The sequence below is a fragment of the Anser brachyrhynchus genome (assembly GCF_964034855.1).
Source record: "Anser brachyrhynchus genome assembly, chromosome: 4".
Classification (NCBI taxonomy): Eukaryota; Metazoa; Chordata; class Aves; order Anseriformes; family Anatidae; genus Anser; species Anser brachyrhynchus.
In genome coordinates this window covers 63,666,967-63,693,798 of record NC_137698.1, presented here as the reverse complement: position 1 = coordinate 63,693,798, position 26,832 = coordinate 63,666,967, and the positions used below count along the sequence as shown (strand labels likewise).

Here is a 26,832-nt window from a genome sequence, read left to right as displayed (position 1 = left end):
CTATTTGTTAACAGGATAGATGTGCTCAACTGAGAAGCTCGGTAGTCTTGGTCCTCAGTGATATTTTGGGCTGGCAGAACAGCGGCTCCAGCCATGCCTGCCTCTTTGGATGATTCCTGTTGGGCCAGATACACAGCACAGGAACTTTTCAGTCTGGAGGATTTGTTTTTTTGCTGGTCAGTCAGCTCAAAGACAGCTCAATCACTGACCTGAACTGCTAGATGTTGCTAAAATACTGCTGCCGAGCAAAGGCAGGCTTCGATTTATGCAGTGAAAACAGAGTGGGTGGAAATGTCTCAGGATTCAACAGTCTGTCTGTTTCAAAACTCATCCTTGGTCCCTGTAAATTATGTTCACATTAAAAGCCAGCTTGGAGCAGCAAGAATAAATTGGGAGATTTCATCCGTCCCCCTGTCCTGTTCCATCCTCCAGCCCACATGATGCTCACATCTTTCTGTGGGATGCAGCATTTCCAGGCTTTCATGCGAGATTATTTTGTGATCCCATTTTGGGTTTCTGAGACAGTATTTTTTATCCTTCCATTTTGGGTTTCGGAGATGGAAACACAATCTGCTGCATTCCTGTTTTTGTCGAATGAATTTGCTTTAACCAGATAGTTTGTTTAATTTACCGAAGCTTTAGCTGTAACACCTGCAAAGCACAGCCTCGTGTAATTTTCCAACAAGCAGGAGAGAATCCAGCAGGGAAATAAGTTTCCTTTTTTTCTTTTTCCCTTTTTTTTTTTTTTTGGTGTAGCAAAGCTGCTTTTCAGTAAGGATGCCAAAAATTTCTCTGCCCAAACAGTGAGTTTAGCGTGTTTGGCTTTGGGATGTGAATATTTTTATACAGCTTCTAATCTGCTGTTATTTAGCAACACTTATTATAACAGGGTTATTTGCCTATACTACTTGGAGATTGCAGACAGCTCACAAGGATTCTCAGCAACTTTTCGTGTGCCTGTTCTTTACCAGGCACATTTGTGTTTGAAAATTGGAGAACAAATTGGGCTGGGGGATAGAAAGCCCATAACTTTCATGGCCATAAAGAAAAGCTTGAAAATATGGGCTGATCTGAAAGATTCAAAAGGCAGAAGGAAAATGAAGACTCCCACATTTATTGTATTTAACATTTTATCATTTAGGGTTGGGAATAGCTGAATTCATGAATTTTGAATGTTTGGAAGTGCTGTAGTTATAATCATAGCCTAAATCAAATGCAAGTAGCAATAATCAGATCTGTTTTCTGGAATTTGTAGACAAGGAAAAAAACTGAAATTACTTTTAAATGTGCAAATGAGAGCTTTCCAAATGACCAGATGAGTAAGACAGAGAGACAGAGAGAGACAGAGAGAGAAGAATGACGCAAAATAAATTTCAACTGGGGCTGCAAACAGTTTGATCATATATTCCAGGCATGTACAACCAAAGCAGTTACAACAAACCCTGGATGCAAAAATGAAACACACGGTACAGGTCTGCACATCCAATGCTAAAAAATAAATGTGCCTTTTGACAAAGGTCTGTCTTTTTGCTGCGCTTCAAAGGCTAAACCAAAAAAATGATACACGATAAAAACAACATCTCTAAATTTTCCGAGGCTCCGAGCTGCATTTAGCTCTGCAGATGCAGCGTGCCTGCATGCAGGCCAGCCAGCTCAGGCTGCTGCTGTAAAATCTGAGCTCTCTCCTGTGCGCAGTGCTGGTCTAGCTTTGGTTTACTTATTTCGGAGATAAAATAACCTGTCAGCTGCAGAAATTAAAGGTATTTGAACTCTGCTTTCACTGTAATTAAAAATTCCTTCAGGGATGTCATGTAGGATATGCCTGGGATATATCTTTCATGCCTTCTAACTGAATGAATCTTATATGTATTAATAATTAATTCTATTGCTTTTTTTAAGCTAAGTGTTAAAACAGCTGTATTCTAACAAAATCTACATATTTTCACCGCTGTTTCAAATAAAGAACATAGAGTAGTTCCACGATCATTATATTTTCTACCTCTGGTGCTGGCATGAACCTGCCAAATCCAGCCTGAAAACCATCACCTCCAACGTACCCTCCAGAACTTGCAATCTCCAGCTCAGCAGCTCGCTCCGAAGTGACGAGCCATCGCTGAGACTCAGTTAATTGGGGACGTTTGGCCAGCAGAGTGCTTCTGACAGCCCCACTGCCAGGCCACAGTGAAGAGAGGGAGAAAATCTGAGCATAAGCACAATTCAAACCGTTGTGAGCTTCACATTGCTCACATCTCTGGGTTGTCTCAATACACAAGAACTGTAATTCTAGTAAGCCCCCAGATTTGGGCAGGTGGGAGGCCAGGTTGTGTGCTCAGCCCTCCTGGTGTCCTGGGGACTTCTCTGAGTTATACCGGGTGCTTTTTGGGGGTGATAGGGCAGCCCGTCACCCATCCAAAGGGTGGATGCACCAAAGGGGCCGTGTGGGGACAAGCTGGACCATGCCAGTGAAATCTCTTGCCTCCAATGCTTTCATAAATTGAGGATAAAAGCACAGGAGGTGTCCTGGGGAAAGATGGATTACAGACCTGCAGCACCTACGCTGTTATTCCTCAGCCTGCATGGTTTTTTTCAGTGTGGCATGCAGGCAAAGGCGAGTCTCGTCTGCTTTGCTCTCTGTCTTACCCTGACCCCAGCTTCCCTAATTCACTGTATTTGTAGTGAAAGCAAAGTCCTACTCAGCTTCACAGTGGCAGCATTTTGAAGCTTTAAAATGTCTGTTTTGGTTTGGTTTTTTGGTTACTGCAAATGGGCAGTAAACTGATACCCCGACTGCTTCTTCCATCTTACTCCTTTCATCCCCTCAAGCAGATAACATCGTTGTTCTGCATTTGGAGAGTTTTCTTCAAATTATGTGTCTTGAGGTCAAATTGTTGTTTTTTTCACTAATTAACTATAATAGCAACCTGAAATTCCACTTCCACAAATAAGTTTATTATTGAATTTTCTGTATTATGTTACTAATTTAAATTTTTGTAAGAAGAAACTGCAACAGAGCACTGGGAGCTTGATATTACTGAAGTAAAACGTGCATTTGATCCTACTCAGGAGACTTCCAGGTGCTGGCAGGGTCCTTGAACAGCGACTGAATTCACATAACTGAATATCCAAAAGTGAAGAGAAAGCTCTGTGATACACTAAGACCATTCTTAGAGTGAAACGACAAGCCAAATTACATCTTAACCTTCATCAGCAGGAGAGAGATGTGCCACATTGCTGCTACTGAAAATACCAGGGGGGGATTAAAATCTCAGCTCTCCAAATGTTAAATTGGAGACGTTAACAAGATTCGAGAAGAATGCACTCCTTTGAGCACCAGGGCTTTGAAAGCAGACTGAGGATCCTGGCTTTCTTCCTCCCCTGTTTTGGAAGACAAAGCTGTAGAGTTTCCTGGTTCCAAACTTTGAACCCAACCCTGCCGTTTATCCCTGTGAGTTGAAAAGCTCATCCTGTTGGCACATTCATCTCTATAATGAGGAATTAATTTCCTAGGCTAGCTTGCAACCTTTAGGAATATGGATGGGGGTATTTTCTGCTTTCTCCTGGCAGAGGAGGATTCAGAGCCCAGGTTGGGATCTGCAGCTTTGCATGCATATTAAATCCCCTTTAAGGTCTCCCTTTCCTTTCCTCTGCAGCTTTGCCTGGTTTCCTTCTCCCAGCCCAGCAGATGCCTCCTGATCCCTGCAGGGATTTTTGAGCTCCCCAGGCCTTTCCCTCTCCTCTGCGTGTCATCCGCAGGCTGGATGCCCTCCATCCATGCAGACCCACTGCTCTCCTCCTGGCTTGGGGGATCTAGGGGGAAGGCCCCCGAGCAGCACATTTCCTTCAGCTCTTTTGCTTGAGGGCTCCCACCGGAAAAGCACGATAATGTGCTTTTCTCACTCTGACCCGAGGCAGCCCCAGAGGCCTGGAAGCTGAGAAGACATCTCCAGGAACAACAGGCTCAGAAATGCCTGGCTGGCTCTGCTTTGGCCTTCCCTCTGGGCTGGCAAAAAGCAGGGCTCAGAGCTAAGTTCTGCTCTTTTTTTTTCTTTTTTTTTCTTTTTTTTTTCTTTTTTTTTTTTTTTGCTGTATTTATTTTGTTATTAGGTCTCAACCATCATGAAAAGAAAACAACGATTGTTTTTAAACTTTTATGAAAGAGGTAAACAGAGTTTGGGAATAGCTCGGTTGAAAGGTTCAGACTGGACCCGAGGTGCAAACCTTCCTTTCACGCTCTTACATCTCGTCTAATGGACAGAGCAGACCTGCTGTGCAGCCCCAAAAGCAGAGGACATCGCCAGGATATCAGGGTGGCTTGGCTGCTGTCCAGTTGCAGGAGCAGAGAAACCCAGGCCAGCCCTTTCACCGGGCTTACTGCTAAATGCACTAAGGTTTCCTGCGCTGCGAAGACAAGTTCTCCCCACAACAGCTTGCTGGAGGCTTTGCACCCCCTCCAGCAGGACCAAAGCTGTGTGCAGAGGGAGCAGAGGCAACACCAGCCTCACATTTTGGCTGGCCAAGCCACTGCCTAGGGGGAAGAAAGATGAGATGAGCACTAGAGAGCCAAGAGACCTGTCTTAATGGGAGGCGAAGGTGCTCACACTCCACACGCCATCAGGGTGGGCAGCGGGACCTGGATGCTGTAGCTGTCATCCCGTTCCATACCCAAGCAGCACATGTCCCACAAGGCACCGTAGCACACAGAAAACAACTTTCCTACAGCAAACCCTCGCACCAACAAAAGCCATGGGCAGCCCAGTTTGGGGGGGGAATATTTCCCAAGTTTAGTCAAGTTGACTAAAAAATGTGACTGTTTTCCAAATTCAGATGAAAAGGTGGATGAGGGGGTTCATTCGTTTATTTGAAGGATTTCTAAACTTTATGCAGCACACCTAGAGAAAGATGCCCAGCTCTTTCCCTGTAGCAAATGGTGGAGCTGGCTCCTAGTTTCGGTCCTCTCCAACGCACAAAGTCATGCCAAGGAAATCTGGTGCTCTGCTTGTTGTAGGGCAGATAGATGCCATCCACTTTCACTGACATATGAAGCAACCAGTTCATCATTATCCTGACTTCAAAAAAGACCTCTTAGACAAAAGCTCGTCTTTGGAGCAGAAACCAACAAAATGCTCTCGGCTTGTACACAGGGTGAGGGGGACATTCAGGCAAGTCCCCTGGGATACGCTATGCAGAGGCATTGGAAAAAATAATAGTAATACTATAAAGGATAAAAGTAACGGGGGACTAAATGGCCGTCGCAGTAACTAAACCGATGTCGGTGTTTTAAGAAGTGCCAGCAGAGGGCAATGCGAGGCAGCCAACGAGCTAACCCCGGCCGTCAGGGGACGGGGAGCTGCTGCCCCCCACCTCCGGCCGGTGGCAGGGCCTCTGGCCTCACTCGGAGGAACTTTTCCCACCTCGATTCCCTCGCTCGCCCTGTAAAGGAGCGCGAGGGGACTTCACGTGTCGAGCCTTTATAATGACGCCTTTGGATGCAGGCAGCACAGGGGGCGTGCCGTGCCCCCGGGCACCCCGAGCCCCCTCAGCCCGAAGGCCGAGCCTGGCAGCGGGGCTGCAGGCCCACCGCCACGGGACCCTGCCGGTGTCTGCAGGGACAGAGGCCAGAAAGGGTCCTGCACCCTCATCTGCAGCAGTAAACTGGCTGCCGCAAGCATAGCCTGTTTCTGTTGGTGTTGGCTCTTTTCTTTTTCTTTTTTCTTTTTTTTCTTTTTTTTTCTAATGACGTCTTTAATTTGTTCAATGAAGAATGTGGCTTCATGGCTACAGTGGGGACTGATACTGCAGAGGGAAGCGGATTCCTTATTCTCACAGTGCAGACGTGTCTGTGGAGCTATGAGGGTTTTTCAGAGTGGGAAGGAGGCTCTCACCTCCCCACATCCCACACCCCCACATCCCCACCTCAGAACAACCCCGTATCCCTCAGAACATCCCCACACCCCTGCATCCCCGCCTCAGAACAAGCCCATATCCTGCATCCCCACATCCCTGCGTCCCCACAGCCCCTCTGCCCTGAGCACAGCCGCCCGGAGCATCCCTCTCGGGTACAGCACGTCCACCCATGCAGGGACTTCTCCCTCCTGGCTCAGCAGCAGACCCTCCCCTCAGCAGTTGACTCATGAGGACTCGTTCAATTATTTCTGCCCATGGAATTCAACTGTAACAATGGCACGTGTTGCTCTTATGTCATCTTTTCTGTATTTATTTTTCCTTTCCAAAGTATTAAAATTAGTCACTAAACTAACGGATTATCTGGAATACAGCAAAGTGGAGTATTCTGTCTGCTTCTCCTTTTATTTGGGGAGGGGACATGGGAACACATTACTTATTCTTGAAATAAAACTGTTTTGAAACATAAGAATTCGTGAAGTCAGTCATGCTAAGAATTTGCTCTGAATCACAAGAGTGACTTAGGACCTAGAGCCTCCCCCACCACAGGGGAGTGCCCTTACCCTCTCAATGCTAAAATAATCACCAGGGCAGGAAGCATTTACCCAGCTTGAGTAAAGTCATAATTTGTGTCAGAGGAGTCACCCAAGAATATTGATGAGGCTGGACATCAGGAAATTCTCCTGGAAGGAGGAAAGGTCTTGGTCTCCTGCAATCCCAGACAGTCACATTTTGTTTGTTTGTTTCATTGCCTTTGAGGCACTCTCTCATTAGTGCCCCCCAAATTAAATATTCTTTCCAACTCAAAGCAGCTCTTCCCTTCTCCATTTCCACTTTTAATTTTGTTTGAAAAAAGAGAAAAGTAAAATTAAGTACTTTAAAGTTGTCTAGCCCAATTCTTCTCTAGATTGGCAGTCAAATCAAAAACAAAATAATAGTAATAATAATAATAATAAAAAACATGAACTGCAAAACCATTATCTAGACTCGTTAACCTAATACTGAAAGGTGTCAAATAGCAAATCCCTTGTTTGTGTGTAGCAACTTCATTCACACACACGTGTACACACACAAATCTAACACAGAGTAATTCAGCTCATGTGGGAGACACAGAGAAGTGTTCACGTAAGTGGCATCGTGTCCAGCTGGCTCCAGACGGGTGTGTGACACAGCAGCACCACATCCCGCATGCTGTGGCAGTGGCTGCTTCAGCTGGCTTTCTCTGAGTTTTGTGGTACCGTGTCCTTAGATGGTTGTCCTCACAGCGAAATACCTGCTTAGAAATAGCAAAACAAAACAGTACAAATGGGTCCATTTCCCAGGTGCTCCATCCTCACTCTGAGGACAGGCTTTTAGATGGAGAGAGGTATCTAAGGAATGATAACGCACACCGTGGCCATGCCCTCTACGTTCTAGGGCCATTTGGGAACCAAGGCACTTTTGTCTCTCCAAGGTGAGCCTCATACGTGTGAGCCCACTCAGGCAGTTCTGCTCCAGCAGAGGAACACTTAATGAGCCCTCTTAAATGCTGCAAAGGGGCACAAAGAGGCATTAGTGCAAAAAAAAAAGAGACTGAATCCTTTATTTCTTAGCAATTCCTGATGATGTAACTCTTCTGACTCGCAGCGCTATTACTCCTGGGTTGTTTGGCTGCAGCCACTTGGGAAGCTTCAAGAAACTTTGCAAAACAGCCCTACAGAAATTAGAGGTCTCTCTGGTGTGTGCGAGGATAAATATTCACAGTGCAGTTAGTTACCGTGGAGTTGTACTGTCCAGGAAATATAAGGGGTGGAGAACAGGGAAATTCTGGAACCAGAAGAGAAAGATATTTGGATTTTTATTTTTTTTTAACAGAAATCCTATAGAAAGCAGGTCACATGGGACAGAAAAAGGATATCCTCATTTTTCATCATTAAAAAGAAACAACACTGTAATTAAAAACAGATCCCAGAGTGCCGGTCTGTTTATTCACTGGAGATGGAGTGAATTAGCAATCGGTTAGGAAACGCACACAGCAAAACACAGGCTACAAAATAAGGATATATAAGGCTGTATTTTCCCTTTTGGCCCTCTGCACCCACACACGCACGTCGTTTCATCTAAGACTGTGTGTTCCCCTCCCTGCTGCGGTGAGCGACTTCAGCAGGCCCTCACTGGCCAGCATCACGGCGGTGATCGTCTTTGCAGCTTTCCAGGGTTTGTTACGGCTCCAAATTCTGCTTTCTGATTTTCCAGATTCCTTGCTGCTCTTCCTGTTACATTTGTACCTCCGTTTCCAAGCGGTGGAGGCTGAGCGGGACTGCTCAGGGTGGGGATGGAGGGGGAAGCTCTCGCAGCCTGCACAGCTCTCCCATCCCCATCCTGGCACCAAAGCCTCAGGGAGCGAGGCTCGCCTGGAGTCACAGAAGCCCTCAGGCTGACAAAACTCCTGCTCGAGCCCCTGAAGCCTGAGGAAAGCTGCATGTGCAGTGAATTTTGCCAGCAAAGTTTATTGAGCCCTCGGAGTCCATTACAGCAGCCTGGGCTGCTCAGTGCCTCTCTTGTCCTTACTCCCACCTGGGACCTCAGATGAAGGCCGTCCATGTTCGCAGGGATGCAGGTGTGCTCCAAGCTTTGTCACAGGAAATGAGATCAAATCCCACCATGCAGGTGAGCTCATGCATTCCCTCAGCAAACAATTGCAACGTCACTCCCTCCAGCTATCTTCTTAAAACCCCAGGGGCTGGTGGCCCCAGCCCCGCACGTGCCAGGTCCCTCCTCCCATCCCTCCTCCCAGCTGTGCTCCTTTGCACCACCTTTGATGCACCACCTCCTGTGGGCTCTTCCAGCTTGTTATTTTGGCAGAAGAAAGATACGATTCCTTGCTGGGTGAGCTTTTTGGCAAGTTAATGGGTTGAGTCCACCCCTGTCAGTGTCCACTGAGCGCCAGGACCTGCAGCAGGAGCGTGCAGCATGGCAGGACAGGGTGCTGGAGGGCAGAAACCACATTTTGGCATCAAGGAACTCTTTTGAATTGTACCCCAATATAGCTGGTACCCCAGCAGCTGTATGTTTGAAACCAGGTATCTGTGATGATCTGATCCCATCTTCTGTGCCATGCCACGCCAGCAGTGAGCTCCCGCATTTGATTTCTCTTCCACGCACATGCTGCTTTACGTCCCTAATTTCAAGTTCTGCCCTTTTTGTTCATCTCTGAACAAACGAAAGAAAGGCTTTTCTGCTAATGAAAATAAATGTTCCAGCTTTTTAAGACAAATTGCTCGTGCTGGTCAGTGCTGTTATGCTACCTCGGTAGTTTTAAGTAGCCAAGCTAATTGTGACAGCAGTGATTTGTTTGTTCTGAATCAGACATTTCATTTCAGAAAGTTACCAGCTATATTTTGTTACCATTAGTGTCAGAGAACTTGTATAGGTCAGGAAATGTGTATAGCCAACAGCCTACTCACTTGGAAAAGCACCCATAGACAATAAAGTTTTATGAACAGAAATTTAACGGCATGGATCTTTCCAGACTTTCCAGAGAGACTGAACTGAAATTGTTTTTGCTACTGACTCCTTGAAATTAGGCATTTTGCTGCTACTGCACCCTGCCTCCTGCTCCACTGCTGGGTAACGGCGCCGTCTGTAATCAATCGCACCTCAGCCACCCTGCATTTATTTGCTTCAGCTTGAGGAGGGGATATCAATTAACTATTAAAAGAATCCTCTTCCCATTAAATTAAAGACCATTTAAAAGAAGAACTGCCACCCTCTGATAGCAGTTTAGCAGCTGGCAAGTCAGCCTATCGGACAGACAGAGAAGGAAGAGCAGAAATGAATATACATGTGTACGCTCATTCATAGCGCCTGGTTTCCCTCAGCAGTTGCCATTTAATCTTGGAGCAACCCTTGCATCGTTTGCGGGAGGTTGTCAGATAACGCTCTCTTTAAACCCAAGCGAGCTGCGTGTGCAGCCAGAGAGGGCCACGGGGTGCTTTATGTGCGAGGCCGACCCTACTGGGTTGGGAAGATAGCTCTGAAGGCTGTCTGGCTGTCTCGTTGCACGAGCACAGAGCTGCGCTCAGCAGCTGACCCTTCTGCCTGGGGAACGCGCTGGTTGAGGATCGCACTGGTTAGGCCGCAAGATGGGACACGCTCTGAATTGTGGAGGAAAACTGCCTGTGTGCAGGGAAGGGGACTTTTTCAGCTACTCCATTCACAGAAAGCACTCTCACCAGGTAAAGAAAATGAGTATTTTTTCACGTTTGTTTTTTTTTTTCTTCCTGTTTATGCACTGTATGAATTCATGATGACTCCTATCCTTACTTGATGTATACAGCCTCTTCTTATCCAGTTCTCTTTGATTATAGTGACTAGTTGCTCTGTTAAAGTTTTCCCATCCTGAAAAGAAGTTATAATTCCAAGGGCCACTAAGCAAACGGGCGTTTTATTTGCTCTCTACCCTGTGATTGAGGCCCTTCTTTTGGAGAGGGTGGATCTGCTTTCCCACCTGTGCTTCTAGGACTGCTTTGGTACTCATTCCTCTAAAAATGCTAGTGTTAAAATGAACATGATACACGCTGACATATTTATTAGGGAGTCTGGGGCTGTGTTTTGGGAATGAGGCACGCCCTGAAACATAACAAGGATGAACCTTTCAGAAGAGGCAGGCAGAGAGATGGCCAAGGCTGGTTGCTTGTCGTAACTAGCAGGATATGAACATGTGCATAGGCACAACACAGTGAACATCGTTTTTTTCCCCTCTTCGCATTCCTGGTCAAAAACAAGGATGGAATTATCAAAAGTAACAGGTTACAGGGAATTAGAGGTGGCTCAAGAAGGAAAATACAGAGATCGCGTTTAGCTGTGTTACATAAGAGAAGTTGCCAAGATAGTCAGAAAGAAACTAGATTAACCAGTAGAGCTTAGAACACTGTGAGAAATAGGAATATTAACTGCTTTCTACCAGAGTGATGAGAGCACATCAGATTCACATAAGATTCTTTTTTTTTTCCCAAAAAGATTGATCAAAAACTGTAATATAGTCATAATTTGTCAGCAGCCATGACGTCCAGGCACCTTAGGCAATTTTTCAGATTCTGCATAATTTTCAATGTCTAATATACTATGGGAAATGCAATGAAATATACCCTGTACTTAATTGATTCCTTTTGCATCACATTTTTCACACAGGCTTGGCTGTTGGCCTTTCTCTGCTAAGCGAGGGTTTCAACAACTGGAGAAGATGGATGGCCAAACCAATCAACTACAGAATATGCAAAAGGTCAAAGCACTCAGCTAGCACGTTGCAGGCTGCTTCCAGATAAATGAAGCATAATAAATCGGATAACTTTCTGTTTGAACAAACAAAATAAGGAAGTTTGAAAGTAGTTCAAGCTGATGTTTTCTTTATGACTTGAAGTGCTACATGAATAGCCCTGTGGAGTGTGGAACAGCATAAAAGTCCTTTCCTACCCTATCTATTTGAAAAAGAGAGCAAAAATAAGTAGTTTGCATATGTGAGGCAGAATAGGTTTGTGTCATATAAATTAAAATCGGTGTGTGCAAGCAGGGAAATGTTGTAGACCTTTGTGTAGGTCTGTAGCATTCTTCTTCAGAAGGGGTTTGAGTGAGGGGCTTGTAGAAACATAACCTCTCTCATGTGCTCTTTGATCTTGGGCAATCAAAAGAGAAAAGCTTAAGGGTGCCAAGTCCACGGGCACTGACAATGGCACAGTGCATGGTGGGGAGTAACGGCAGAGGTGCCAAAACGCCGGCACCATGGGGACAGCAGGGCTGGCTTTCCCAGGGGCACAAGCTCCACGTGCCCAGGGGTGGAAGGCTGTTAATGATGCTCAGAGGAACTGTTTGGTTTCCCAGTACTCCCAAACCAGTGCATGAGCTAATTTTAAATGGATCTCTATTACTTTCAGGCTTATCTTTAGTTGCTGCTTGGCTTGCACTTGGCAGAAGAAAAATAAATATAAGCTATTCTTATTACGCTGACTTGAATACCAAGTATGTTTTCATTCCATCTAGCTAATATGAGCAGATAAAGTGGTGGCCTATTTCCTCTTTCTCTTTCAAATTAAAGGAGAGTGATAAGCTGAGACCTCGTGGTGATAAGCTGAGACCTCACAGAGAGGAAGCTATGGTGCCTCTGGAGGGTACATCTGTATAGCCAGCTCTGAAGCAGAGACAATAATCTTGCTCTGAAAGGGATGTGAATTGACAGATGTGGACTTTATTTCCACTTTATTGGACTTGTGTGGTTTTGGAAGAAATGAAAACTGGGTATTTAGCGAAACATGTCTATATCCAGTGAAGGGGCTTCACCTCAGACCATGTGCGAATGGGTAGATTGCACAATGCACTCATGCTCATCCTCTTGCTAGGACAGTTTTTCCTTTTCCCAAATGCAATGAATTCCATGGGAAGGGACAAAGAAAACCAGCCCTTCCCTGCCCTTCTGCCGGAGCAGAGCCAGATTGGTGCAACACAAGCACATGCTTGCAGGGGTTTTTGAAACCCTTGTAGAGAAATGGGATGGTAGCTCACACTCAAGTTAATGTGGAGGGATACCTTGCTTTGTTAACTCCAAGGAAGGAACTGCACCCAATGATATGAACACGGCATTTTCAGAGTAACACAAATGCCCAGAGTTTGGAGAACAGCCACATTGGTCTGCAGCGTGACAGCATACACAGGGCTCATGTTGGAATGCGTTAAGATAAAGAAAAGAAAAAGAATCAGCACAAAGCAGAAAGTTTTATAAACTGAAAGCAGATAGTTATGCAGGGCAAAAGTGTTATTTCTGCTGTTTAGTTCTGCATTGAAAAATGGCCCTTTTCTGTGCTGTGAGAAGACAGACTACCGGAGAGAAAATGAGATAGATAATTTAGACAAAGCATTGCTTTTTGCTGATGTTGGTTTACAACAGACCTCGCTCATTTCAGGAGCCCTTTATTATTTGTAAATCCATCTGTAAGTCTCACTAAGTTCCCAGCGATGGCTTGAAGCATCAAGACATCTCTGCAAATCTGGTCTCAAAAAATGTTGATGGAAAAGCGTGATGTTGAAGGAAAAGTGAGAGGAAAAAATTGCAGAAGAAAAGCCCCCCTCATCACATGGAGGAGTAGGTAGGTGAAGTGAAACTCCAACTAAAATTTTAATTGCTGATATATACTGGAGGCAATGGAGCTACAATGCTCTGCCCCATTAAGACTCCAAGCCCTTAACCCTGAGGTGGAGGGGGAGAAATGTAATGTGCTGTGCTTGCAACAAACAGCACTCCATTTCAGAGCAGTACATATAGCAGAGTTGTTCCAAGCTGCTCCAAGCAGATAAAATTTAAATCCTGCTTGTTGGTTTTACATTGGTGACTGATGATTGAATGGAGGTGCAGAGCAGAGGTGACTTTAGTTAGGTAATCTCATTGCGCAAATGAACTTTGGACTGTGTTTTCTGGCAAATTTAGGCCGAGAATAAATTATTCTCGTTTGAAAAATCACAGGCCCTGTTGGAGCTGTGTTTTGCATCCCATATAAATGCAAAAATACACATGGAGTTAACCCACTGGTAGCTAGGTGCCCCTGAAGTGTGCAGCCCCGTAGCTGCTCAGTCATACAGACGCGTGCTGTTCCTCATGGATGTACCCCATCCTGCAGCCATTCACTTGCCGGGCATCTCCAGAGGGGTGCACCAGCTGCAAGTCATGATATTTTCTTGTTACAACCATTTTCCTTTCTCATGTAGGGCCACTGGACAATGACACGTTTCTGTTTACCTGGATGAAGCTGATCTTCATTCCCATTGCTCCACATGAGGAGATAATTAAGCCTTTTGTAGCAGCTTTGTGATTTCCTAGAGTGCACTGTGCCATACAGGCCCGCTCAGTCTCTCAGTACTGAAGCAAGATGAGTCCTGAGGACTTACATTAACATCTTGACAATTGAGTTGAGCATTATCTGGATGTAAATGCATCCACCCATAACAGAGGAAAATTTCAAATCCCAGCATCAAAGAATACTTCATTTTTTAATGCTACAAAGTCATATTCCTTCCAGCAAATCAATTGCTTAGTGGTTCACTGCAAATGAAAGATGTTGTTTGATTCCTGGTTCAGATACTTGTATTGGAAACTTCCTTAATACTTATTAGAACCTGCTGAATCTTAAAACACTTTAGGCAGAGAAAGGGCTTAAATACGTCATCAGGAAAACATCCCAGCTGCTTACCACATGAGAGGATTAAAGATGACAATCCATCAAGGGTGTGATGACTGTGTTCTTTAGGGCACATTACTCTCCTGCATCTATTACACGGATTTCTGGTTTTTGTATTCACGATGCAACAGTCTGTTATGCAACAAATGTCCACACGTTCATGGCCATATGAAGACTTGCACCCAATAGCGAGACAAGAAGATAAGTCCATTTTCTTTCCCTTTGAAATTTCTCTGAGACAAATTACTCCATGTTTCCTAAGCCCTTTGAGCTGGTGTGTTGTACCTGTGTGGACATGAACACCAAATGCCTGTTACCGTTCCAGCTCCTGGGGCTAGCAGCTCGATCCTCCCACAGCTGTGCCTGTACAAAGCCAAACCCAAGAAAATCAGCGTGCTGCTGAAATGCCAAAATGTGGAACAGTTGCCTAGAACTGTAACTTTCGAGAGATTAGAAATAAGCCTATCACAGGCACCAGTGAGCAACCCTATGAAAATATCACCGTCCAAAAAACTGAACCATTATTTTCTGCTGAACACTTAAAACTTCAAGGCTTGCAGAACCTTGTGTGGTTTCTCCTCCACTTTTGCCTCTCACCTCCGACCTGTAAAGCTCAGTAGGTGAAAGAAATGAGTTCATCTCCTTATTTTTAAGACTTGCTCTATTGGTTCTCACTTCCTGTCTCTCCAACAAAGCTTTAAGTGCATCTTCCTCTTTCAGCCACCTTCTCAATAACATAAGAGCCAAACTGCTGGCTGATGCTTTAACTTTGTGTTGCGGACCACAGAAAACTATCCAGGTAGTCTCAGATGGCGTAAACGTCTAACAGATCAGAAGAAATGTTTGCTTTGTATTATTGATGTTATAAAATTACTGAGGTTAATATGATTATTTATTACTTAACCAATAGTTAGTCCTTAATCGCATTACTGTGAGGCAAATAGGTGAATGGAAGTGAGAAAGGTGTTTATAAAACCAGTCCAGAGCAAGGCACAAATCAGTGGCAGAGCCCAGGTTTGTAATTCCTGCCAGGCTTCTCCACAGATCATTAGAAAACATGGGTTGTTTTGATTGATCGTTTGGTTGGCTGGTTGGTTGGTTGGTTTGCTTTTTTAATGTGGCACAAACAGCATCCTCTCTTTCCCTTACAAAGGAATAGAAATAGGATGCAGCAGCTCACATTTTCCTAAACAGGAGCAGAAAGAGGCAAACTGAGAGAACGGATGATCTTTAAGAATTCAAGGTAATTCCCATAAGCATACAAATACAAGTTTCCAGTGTTGCCTGTACTTTAAAGGATATGTCTAATGCCTGCTTCAAAGTGAAAATGATACAGAAATCATTGAGTTCCTATAGTACATTAAAGTGACATGATAGGATGGTATTTGTACTTTCAATATACTTTCATCTGCAACCAAGTCCACCAGCAGATCATTTAGTACTGAAATGAAACTCCATCAGAAAAGAATATTGGCTTTCTCTCATCATTGGCAGCAGTATTTTATCTGTATTGATTGAATGCACAGGATCCCAGTTTTTAATTCTCAATTAAAATATGAAATACTTAATATTTCAGTGTCATGTAATGTCATTAGAACATTCAAACAAACAAGATGTTCTATAATAACCACTTCAGAGGTGGCATTTTGACTTTGGCTGGTTTTGCCATAGACGATTGATCTCCTCTTTCAGGTGCATCAAACACTTTTGAAAATTTCGGTATAATTTTGTCTAATGATTCCATCTTAGCTTATGTTAATTTTGCAAGAAAATATGGCTGACAAAGCCAAAGTCACCTAATAGCAGGAACAATAAATTGTCCGTTACATTAGCATCAGCAGGTCTATTGGATGCATTTCCAAAAGTCCTTAGTAATTTGGGGCACAGTCTGAGATGGGCTATTCAGGATCCTCTTTTCCAGATGGTACTCATCATATGCACCCGTGGAAGTTTGTTCTGGTACTAACAAAGTGGAAGTTGGGTGCTCAGAAACTGAAATTTCAAAAATCACAATGTTTTATAATTTAGGCCTAAACATCAAAGCTTTTTGTTTGTTTGCTTTTAGCTATTCTGCAGAGAGAACTCATATTTGCAAAATGGGAACTTTCTCAAATCATTAACTCACACCATGTGGGTCGGCCATGGCTGGTTGAAATACGTTCCTTGCGAGGAGGAGGAGTAATTCTCCTTCCACAGGAACACCTGTAGCTCTTCTGCATGAACGGCATTTCGTGTGCTCTGCTATCTTAATCTGAGCAAACCAGAACAGAGCCATCCACAGTAAGTGGATGTCTTTGCAGATCATGCCTCTGTTATTTAAAGCTTGACAGTGTCTCAGAGGACAGGATCGCTGTCATGAATCTCTTTTGAAATTCTCCAAAATCCCATGAAGGTCAAGTCTGGGGATGTTCTTAGCCACAAACCTCAGCTTGGGTCTCCCACCCCCCTGTGAGAGGAGCACCCTGCAGTAGGGGAAGCCTAGGAGAAAGCCCCTGGACCTGTCCCCGAAGCCTCAGACCAAGGAGTGGCACCTCTAAAAATCCAGGGAATCCTCTGGCTGATTTGGGGAGCAGGCTCCTTTGGCAGCTCCCAGCACGTTGTGCCTTTGAGGCTGTTGCTTCTTCCTTCACTTTGAGGCAGATGCTGCTCCTCCCAAATCCCACGCTGAGGGGACGGCATGCCAGAAAGAGCATGATTTTTTCCTCGTCTCTGTGTCTATACCGAGCAGGAGACAACTTAGCCGATAATGCTTTCCAAAGATGATATAACATTACCTCGGGGAGGCTATGCCCCGCGTCCCGTTAGGACGCTGTCATACCGCTTCAGTCCGGAGCACGCGCTTGCTCGCTGCTCCATGGTATACGTTGAGCTCCTTCCAGCAGGAGTTTTATAGCACGCTGACAGTTGCTTTAAATTAGAAAAGCTGGCAACTGTCCGAGGAAAGGAGTGGGAGCTTATTTAGCTGAGACAGACAGTTACAAAACTCAATGCACGAGCATCAAGCTTCAAACGAGTTTCGTGAAGTTTATTATTTGTCGTCGAGGCACTCAAATTGGCTTTAACGGATCTTGGATCACCAACAATTACCTGGTGGCTTGAATTTACAGCTCCTACAGCACGACCCGAAAGAAACGTGTTGCTTTTCCTGAAAAAAAATTGGTGTCATCTACTCAAACGTTAAGGTAAGTTGTAACTGATTCTACTTTCCTGTTCTGGCTTCTCTGAAATGCATTTAAAGAAGGGAACACAACAGAGAGACTTCTCAGAAAAAAATAATAATTAAAAAAAATCAGATTTTTGCTGGGATACATGTTTCCATTAGGAATCTTCTGTAGTAGGACTTCTGTGAAATCTGTTTATATATCTTGTAAGAAAGAGTAATAAATTTTGACATGGATGCATATAACTTTCCTATCAGAAAGTTACCAGACGTATATTTTTAAAAATCAAAGACACAATTTGATGGTAAAAAAATATTTATAAATGTCTACCTTTCACGGGGTTTAGGGTGATTTAATTGCTTACAATCGTTTGAAATATTTCTTTTATTTAGCTATAATCTTACATTCCATCAACCCAAAATAGATTATAGGTTTTTTCCCTTGTGCATGATTCCAAAATCATTCCAAGTATTCACTTTAACCTTTGTTGCTATGGTTTCATAGAAACTTGTTTTGAAAAAAATAAAAAATAAAAATAAAAAAAATCTGTAAATACTGAATAAATCATTTTGCTTCAGGGTTGTGCTCTCGCAAAGTTAATCTCCTGAATTTAACGTATTAAACTCTCACCAAAAAGAAAAAAACAAAAAAACAAAAAAACACCCATTTGTTATTTTGTTGGGGCATTTATTCTGCTGGGGTTTTCTTTCCCAAGGTCATTTAGCTTTCCGTGCTTCCACTGCTACTGGCAGTATGCTTTCTGGCTGTGTGCTACAGACACACGGGAGGGAGTGGGTGTTGTTAAATAGAGTGCAAGTGATTGAACACAGCCGTGGTGTAGGTAGGTGAGGGTGTAAGTGGATAAGCAGTTTCTTGCTCTCTTGTTTCCCCTGGGTCCCTGGGTTGTGCAGATGGGGCGGAGGCAGCGCTGGCTTGCATGCCAGCTGCCCAAAACATGATACTCACAGCGGTGCCTAATTCCTCTAACCCACTCACTTTCAAGGAAATGATGAAGGTTTTCAGCTGAAGCTTTAGGAAAATATGGGTGTGAGCACAGCATTACCCACAGCCCTTGGAGCCGTGCAAGCTGCGGAAATTTGCTGTTACCAGCTCTACTCATTGCTAGAGAAACGGCAACCTGCTTCAGAAATCCCACGACCCATGGTGGAACTCCCTTCTTCCTGCAGTCCCGTGCTCCTTGTTTTCCCTGACTTGGGACAGCTTCAGCTGTGCTGCTGGAGTGGATTTTCCCTTTCAGAGCATGTGGAAATGCGGGGCAGTCCTGCTGAGCTCCCGTACTGCCCGGCCCACCCAGGAGACTATGTCCCCATGGGCCATGCTCCACCTAAGAAATGTGTTTAAGAGTAGAGAAACATGGAGTGGGGAGGGCAGGGGAAATGGTGTGGAAAAGCAAAACTGGATGTGGAGGAGCTGATATGCCAGGCCCACTGGAAAGAAGGAAAACCTGAAAGCCTGCCTCCATTTGGGAACCCCTGGGTGAAGTTTTGTGCCAAGTGGGAACCCCACCATCACCATCCTCGCTGAGCTGTGGAAAGGTAGGGCAGGCAGAGGTGTGTCCAACAAGCATTGCCTAGGCAAGGACTATGTGGCATGGGGCCTGGGAAGCTCAATTCCCCTCCTCAGTGGTTGCATATTCCTTACCCTTCCTCCACAACACCCCGCCATCTGAAGGGTAGTGACAGGTAACAGCTGCAAGGCAAGAAGGTGGATGGGAAAACTGAGGGCTGGATTGAGTCCCCGCAGGGCAGGATCCTCTGTCCCATTCACCGTGCTGGAGCTCACTTGTATCCTTAATTCTCTGTGAGGTGTCTGCTCGTGGGCCTGCCCCGTATGCTGCAAAGCCTAATGCTCAGGGTCCTTAAACCAGTGCTGCAGCACCGTTACGCATGCTGTCATTGTATGGCCAAGTGACATCCACGTTCCTGAAGATACACATTGCAGATGATAAAACGTGGATTAAGAGAGGCCGGAAAAACTTAACCTCTGAGAGGAGTGAGAATCTGAAGGCTGCAACCTTTTATACAACTAAGAGGCATTTTAAAAAATAAAAAAGTAGTGTTTCTGATTCCTAGAGGTTGCTTGTCACAGATACAAGACAGGTCAAACTCCGTTTTATCTGCTGGTGTGGATTTTTTGTTAGTCGAAAGGACAGCAAAGCAGTTATGTGATTGACTTGGCAGAAAACTCCAGAGGCTTGGCAGGTTCATCTTGGTGATCAAACAGGGAAAATAAAGGCTGCAAGTGAGATAATTACTGGGCAGATTTACATTTTAGTGGTATGCATCGGGCTGCAACTGTCAGCAAAAGGTTTTCATTTCTGCTCACAGTCTCTCTAAATTAAGAGGCACAGCCTAAATTAAGAGGTGTAGTGTAGTTTCTGTTGGGCGGAAGAAGAAATCCAGATTAGTCCGAGTTCACAGCACTGAAGTAACATGTTCAGGTTCTCCGTATATTAGGCTTTAGTTTTTATTTTGGAAGAGAAGTGTGGATCTGCTTTAGGGTGTCCAGCCCCAAGCCTCACCTGATGTTGGATGTGGATTGGAGAGCTCAGAGTGATGAAGGCAGCACCGCAAAGGACCTGACCCTAGCCTTCAGAGATGTTTTACAGTTTCACTAAACGTTGAGCAGGAGGGGATAGGATCATATGATAAAACAGTCTACACATTTCTGTCAGGTGTAAGCACTGGGAAGGGCAGAACTGTTTAGTACGAAGGCAGATTTTATCACAAATAATAATGGGATCAGTTTTAAGGGGAAAGACTAGGCTGTGCACAATGGGAAAATAATCCTGGCAGGGAGAGAGATGTCGTTATAAAACAATCTGAGGGAAAGGGGGGAAAAGTCTCACTGGCTGGGATGTTTCATTTTGTCTGGGCAAACCTCGAAGAAATCTGTGGGGAGCAGTCTTTCCTAGGCTGAGAGATGTGAGAGTCCATATGTTGTGCTGGCTTAAATTTATTGGCTTGTGTTCAGTCTATCTACTGGATTTGTCTTCCTCATCTGTATTGTGTCTCTGAGCCCCGAGCGTGGTGCAGCCTACAGAAGTGGAGGCCAAATCTCGAACAAGATTTAATTGAGATAGTTGGCTGTGCTTGGACACCAGCAGGCCACCCATCCTATTTTCAGCTTACACTCTCCCCTCCTCCTTTGGAGAGACCCCAAACCCAAAATCAGACACCCTGCTATAAACAGGAACATCTGGAAAAAGCCAGAGGTTAAAGCAGGGGGAAGGAAGAGAACTGTTCCGTTATGGGATGCTTTTTAGGATGTATTGTAATTCATGCACTCTGCTTTATTTCTCTCAGTGTTTGCTACATTCTTTTAATAAATATATTTTTCTTTCATTAAAAAAAAAAATGAGGATGGAGAGGATATTAATAAGGAAACAAGACCTGAAATGTAGTTTAAAAAATGTGCAGCAAAAACAGGGAGTGACACTGCTATGAAAACAAGAAGGGCTCAAAGGGCAGGGCTAAAGAGGTGTGTGTCCAGCCTGCTCTCCCCACCTCTTTCCTTTTGTCCAGTGGGCCTCGTCCCTGGCTCCAGGCCAGCGTGGGGGACCTGGTCTGGGAGCTGCTGCGAGAGGGACCTCCCATTTCTTTACCCTTCAGAAAAGAAAAGGAAAAAAAAAAAAAAGAGAGAGAGAGAGAGAAAGAGGGAAAAGTCTTCACTTTTTTTGTATTGCTCCGGGAAAACTCTCCATTTTCTTGGAGGGAGAAGCTCCCTCCTGCTGGAACATGTGTCTTCTGTTCTCGCTTGCTGTTAGGACTGAGGACCGAAAGTCTTTTCCCTTTTCAGCAGTCCATAAAAACTTGATGTTACGCCAGTCTTGCTAGCCCTGCACTGATGTTCCTGCACAGCTCTGGTCTGCTGTGCCTTAAAGCACCTGGGGACCGATCCCACCCCCCTGACACATCCCAGGCTATGTTTCATGTCCTTTCTCACGTAGAATTTCTTTTCACTGTCACTAGTAGAAATGGCTCTTTGGCGATGTATCAGAGAAACACCTAGGTTACTTTTTGCATCCATTGCTCACTGCAGACGCCATGTCAGTATTTTGTTACAGAGCAGTTGGCTCCTTTGAGACGTTATGAGGTCCAGCTCTGCACAGATATGCTCTGCAGGTTATCTGCCAGAGCCTGGCCTTTTTTGGCCCTAAAGCCCGAGAACAGGCTTTGATCACAGCTCAGCTTTAGAAACTCTCCCTGTCCCAAATGTTTTCAATGTCTCTTCAGTTCCTCTTCAGTACCCCTTTCCTCCTGTAAGTTACCTATCTGGTATTCTCCTTTCTGTAGTCCTCCCATTTTCCTGGTGCATCTGCATGCTTACCCAGGGGATCCCCCTTTACCACTTCCTCGAGGAGGCTTTGGGGGGGACCCTGCTAGCATCCACTCCTTCCTGAAACCACAGTGGTCGCTGGGCCATCCTGTAACCCCTGCTTAAATAATGTGGGGCTGTAGTGTAGCTCTAAATCTTCCAGATGGCTGACTTCACGATGGCTGGGAGAAAGACCCAAGCTACTTTGGCCTCTCTGAATTACAGTTCCTATTATTCAGTGCAGGCATTCCTGCTAGAAAGTGGTCACACATGTCAGCAGATGACCTCTTGAGCACCAGCTCTGAGGTGGGGCAGGGAGAAGTCATTCCAGAGAGAGGTGGTGATTTTTGAGTGGGAACAGGATAGTTTACACTCCTGCAAAGCAATTCCCTTAAAGGTGTAAAGTACAGGTTGTAGCTCCCACTTCTCTCTTGGAGGAAGGAAATGTTCCCTTCTGTCCCCACAGCATGGGTAAAAGGAAAATAAAATAAATAAATAAATAAAAATAAAAATAAAAACAAAAAATAAAAATAAAGAAGTACCCAAGTCAACATTATTTCACTATTATCTGATTATATATCTGAATGGCCCCAATAAGAATGCAAAGATCATGTTCTCCTGAGCGTATTACAGCATTTAAAAGAGCAGCATTGGAGGTCAGACAGAGGAAAACAGCTTAAGCAGAACAATCAGGGCCAATGGTTCTGGCTAGCTGTGAAACAGGCCATCATACTCACCTTTGTCTCCCGCACCCCCCGAGAGCAGGTCCCCCCATGGGGTCAGGGGCTCTGCTGCCCACTCGGGAGGGTGAGCAATGCCTTCAGCACAGTGAGAGGGCACTGCACCAGCAGAGAGCTTTTGGTTTCTCTGGAAGGGGGTGTATCAGCTGCATTTCACCATATTTTAAGCTTTACAGCTAGGTTGTACTGCTTTACATCAGAGTGGGGGTGTGGAGGCTGCATTTTTGGAGGAAAAGGACCACAAGCGGCCTTCAGTAGTCCAAGGAGAATGAAGAGTTTCCTTTGCAGGACTGAATAGGACAGCTCCCTGCATGCAGCTCAGCCGTGGCTTTGTAGCCTTCTTTAGGCAGAACTGCAATTGAAAGTTTCAGTGCCTGGCATTTCTCAGACAGAAATATATTTACATTGCATCACACCTCAGTGATGCCTCCCACGCCTCCAGGAATTGTCCAGATCGTCATACCCTTACTGTACAGCCAACATACAGTGACTGCTGGGTGTTTCTTGCACTGACAGAGAAATTATCTTGCTCTGAAAGAGCTAATGGATTACTTGAAAACCCTGGATAAATGCACATAATCCTCAAACATATCTGGAGAAGACAGCCAGGCAGAAAATGAGGGCATCTTGGCAGCAGGAGTTACCTGTCAGAAACCTCCTGGCATCTCATGTTCTCCCCTTCTACAGGCATGTTCTGTCCTCGCAGCCTGAGGCTGCAGTCTGAGAGTTTTGATTGTCAAAAACTGGAACAAAAACCCAGCCAGCGCATGTAAAAAGTCTGGTTCTGCAGTCCTAGTAATCCTCTGCAGTGAGACCCAGGCCTCTTTGAAGGGGTCACATACAGGGATGCAAGGATCAGGTTCATCATGGGTGCAGCTCCACGGACACCCAGGTTATATTTTTTAGGTTGCTACGTCTGGCAGGATTGAGCCTGAGCTTTGCACTTCAGTGAAGAGTGGCTCACTCCAAGGAAGGTTGTTTTTGTACCTCCCTCATGAGGTGAACGTCCATGCAGATGCTTTCATGTGGTTTACCTTCTGGCCATTTTCAGCCTGCCTCGGCGATCAAAAAGTTGTATCGCTTCTCCAGAGATACAGACAGGTTATAAAACATTTCAGTCCCCTAAACCGGCACCCTTTCCTCCATCAGAAGAGATGGTGGGACAGCGCTCTGTGTGCGCTCGCTGCCATCATCGCTCATGCTTGTACGACCTCTGCGGTTCTTCTGGAACGCGGTCTGGATTCCTTGCGATTAGGACGAGATGATCCCATAGCAGAAACAGTTTCACTCGCGTGGAAGAGCTGCCAAGATACCCTTAAAAGGCAGGATCTGCCTAGCGCGCGCTGCTGGAAGCCTTCACCGCTGCTCCGGCCCGCCTCAGAAACCGGCCCGGCCCGGCCCTGCGACAGCCATGGTCCTCCTCCGCCCCACACAGCGGGGAGAGGCCAGGTCCCTTGGGTCCTCGTGGTCAGAAATCGGCAGCACCGTGCCCAGGCCCTGGCACCAAATCCCCTCCAGCATCCCAGCAGCTCGCCGGGCAAGTTTGCTGCATGTGCCTCCTTCCCAGTGTGTCAGCGGAAGCAGATGTTTCTAATTTATCACTAAAAACAAACAACTTAATCCCAAAAATATGCGGCAGCAGGGGGACTGGAGGGAGCCTTCCACTTAAAGCTGATTTATAAATTGGATAATTAAGGTTAATTTGGCCTTGAATGAAGTGAATGTGTGTCTGATATTGTTACCGGTGCTTCCTCCTTGTAATTTTTGCAAGTCCTTGGAATCACTAAACGTCCAAGGTCTTTTAAACCTGAGGTAATGAAACGCTTTCCTGCTATGCTGGCCGAAAGTGGTTGGCATTGCTTCCTTTAATCAGCGGCTCTAATATTTATCTATTTAGGCCTCTGGAGCTTTATTTGTGTATAACAGACGCTGCAGCCCTCTGTCGCATGAGTGCCAAAGGCAGGCCCCACTGCAGCTCCAGCACGCACCCTTCCTGCTCCTGAAGGCGTTATTTCATCTCCACTCTCTGAGAGCAAGCACGCCAACTGAGCACGGTGCTTGGGTGAGACCCATAAATTTATTGGTATTGCCCGTAAAAAGCATGGCCAACAGGTCAAGGAGGTGATTCTCTGCTTTGCTATGCCCTCATGAGACCCCACCTGGAGCCCTGCACTCAGCTCTGGGGCCCACAGCACAAAAAGGACATGGACCTGTTGGAGTAGGTCCTGAGGAAGGCCCTGAAGATGATCAGAGGGCTGGAGCACCTCTCCTGGGAAGAAAGGCTGAGAGAGTTGGGGTTGTTCAGCCTGGAGAAGAGAAGGCTCCAGGGAGACCTTACATCAGTCTTCAATACTTAAAGGAGGCTTATAGAAAAGATGGAGAGAGACATTTTCAGCTGGACCTGTAGTGATAGGACTAGGGGTAGTGGCTTTAAACTAAGAGAGGGTAGGTTTAGATTAGATACTAGGAAGAAATTCTTTACTATGAGGGTGGTGAGACACTGGAACAGGTTGCCCACAGAATCTGTGGATGCCCCATCCCTGGAAGTGTGCAAGGCCAGGCTGGATGGGGCTTTGCACAGCCTGATCTAACAGAAGGTGTCCCTGCCCATGGCAGGGGGGTTGGTCTAGGTGATCTCTAAAGGTTGTTTCCAACCCAAACCATTCTATGATTCTGTAATACTGTATTGGTGTTGGAGGCCGCGGCTAACCTCAGAGTGCCTGAGCATGTGCACTTATACTGAATAAACTATATATTTACCTGACACATACTTCACACCATCAGTTCCTAATGCTTAAAGGTTGTGTTATTATTTATTTTAAAGGGCTCTTTTTCAAGCAGCTTGGCACCTAGCCATAGCATGTCTATCATTCACAGGCAGCACTGAAGTAGCAGCAATGCAGTAGCCTTAAAAAGACTTTAAAAATTCCTGGAGACTCGACAGCAACACCAGCCCAATATTGCAGAAAGTCTTTATTAGGGGGCTGCTACCAGAAGCCTATGCGCCTTGCGTTTGCAAAAATTTCTGTGTTCAATGAAGCTCATTTATGTAAGAAATGGATGGCTGTACTGATTTCTTCAACCTCAAACACCTTTAAAAACATAGGAACACTGTTCAGTGTGTCTTTTCTCAGTAGATGTTGCAGTGATCCCCATTCCTGTTATGCCAGTGCCTGTGCTGCAGCAAAGGATGCAATGTCATGCAGGCTGTCCCTTCTGGCACTCTTGCAGATCAGAGTAAGCCCCTACAGCCCCACGTATGGGGGTGCATTTACTGCAGCCAGGGCACAGCACTCTGCTTTTGGAGGTTTTGGTTTTCAGGTGTAATAATCAGCAAGAGAGCGAATTGAAAGCAAATGCTATCTAGCTTTTTCTGGGAGCATGGGGAATTAAACCTTACACTGGAATGGTGGTAAAGCTGTGAGATGATGTTGCGATGATCAGCACTCATCTCCTCAACAATCTCTTCTGCTGTGAGTAGCATCTCCCAGGGCTGGACCAGTTGGGAAACCCTTCTCCTCCATTAATTCTATTAAATGGTAGAATTAGACAATGTACCAAAATTGCAAAGTACTGCTCGTCAAGCCTGAATTTCAGGTAGGTTAAATGGAAGAGTGAAGGAGACTATAAGAATAACAGAAGGAAAACAGAGTCAACCATGGAGCTAAGAATAGGAATCAGATCCCTCAGCACTCTGCTCCAGCTGCTACACTCCCTTCCCTCCCATAGACAATATCCATAAAGTGATCTGGGAAAACAGTGGGTTTGAGAGGATTACTGAAGACAATTGTAGCAACATTGAGCTTGCACGGAGCTGAAGCAATTCTATTTTTGGACTAAAAAAGTGAAAAAAAAATTAACTCAATCCAGACAAGTCTGTGCTGCTCAAGCAGTTTTAAGTTACATTAATGAGAGCTCCGGCACCAGTTTATTCTGAAAAGCTGCAATCTGCTTTTCAGTTTTGCAGCATTTTCCCAAATGGAGAAGCCATATGTCATTACATTAGTTTGTACTAGCAATGTAGTCCTTTACTTCTTGCAAACTGGGATGCATGTCAAATGCTGCTATACACTTTAAGTCACTTCTTCCCTACATAGTTAAAGAGGTGCCTTTTTTCATGCTGTACTTATGAGGGGATGGCCAGGGATACCTTTGTGTAAGAATATCTCATGCTTACTGAAAGGAGACTGGTTGCAGCTCATAGCAATAAAGGAACATGTCATTTAGATGTGTCTAACCACTTGGTCTAAAATAGCCTCTGATGAAGTAGCAGTATTTAAAATGAGTTTTGTTTTTGGGTGAAGATACACACCACAATGAAAGAGTGAGACTCTCTTTGCCTTCAAGCATCCACAGTCTTCATCCATGTTTTCAGACCTCTAAAAGGCAAGGCAATTTATTGCAGAATCCTTTCAGACCACCGGATGGAAGATCACACAGCTCCTGAGATGCAAGTTCAGGGCATTTGTATGTGCTCAAGATTTGCTT

The 26,832-nt window shown here is 45.1% G+C and overlaps 1 protein-coding gene and 2 long non-coding RNA genes across 3 annotated transcripts in view; 1 reads left to right on the top strand and 2 right to left on the bottom strand.

Annotated features, from left to right (window-relative positions):
• Positions 1–3,253: 3,253 nt before the first annotated feature.
• LOC308194264 overlaps positions 3,254–26,832 on the bottom strand; it is an 82,748-nt gene continuing 59,169 nt past the window's right edge. The window contains exon 3 of the long non-coding RNA XR_013950406.1: positions 3,254–3,264. This is a non-coding gene — a long non-coding RNA (uncharacterized lncRNA). The remainder of the gene's footprint in view (positions 3,265–26,832) is intronic.
• C1QTNF7 (C1q and TNF related 7) overlaps positions 17,010–26,832 on the top strand; it is a 55,328-nt gene continuing 45,505 nt past the window's right edge. Inside the window, exon 1 of the mRNA XM_080589958.1 lies at positions 17,010–17,287. The gene's annotated coding sequence lies outside the window, so the exon portion shown is untranslated. The remainder of the gene's footprint in view (positions 17,288–26,832) is intronic.
• LOC308194266 lies at positions 21,865–25,673 on the bottom strand. Its single transcript, XR_013950408.1, has 2 exons — positions 22,342–25,673; positions 21,865–22,058 (listed from the first exon to the last, which is right to left on the bottom strand). It is a non-coding gene; the product is annotated as an uncharacterized lncRNA (long non-coding RNA).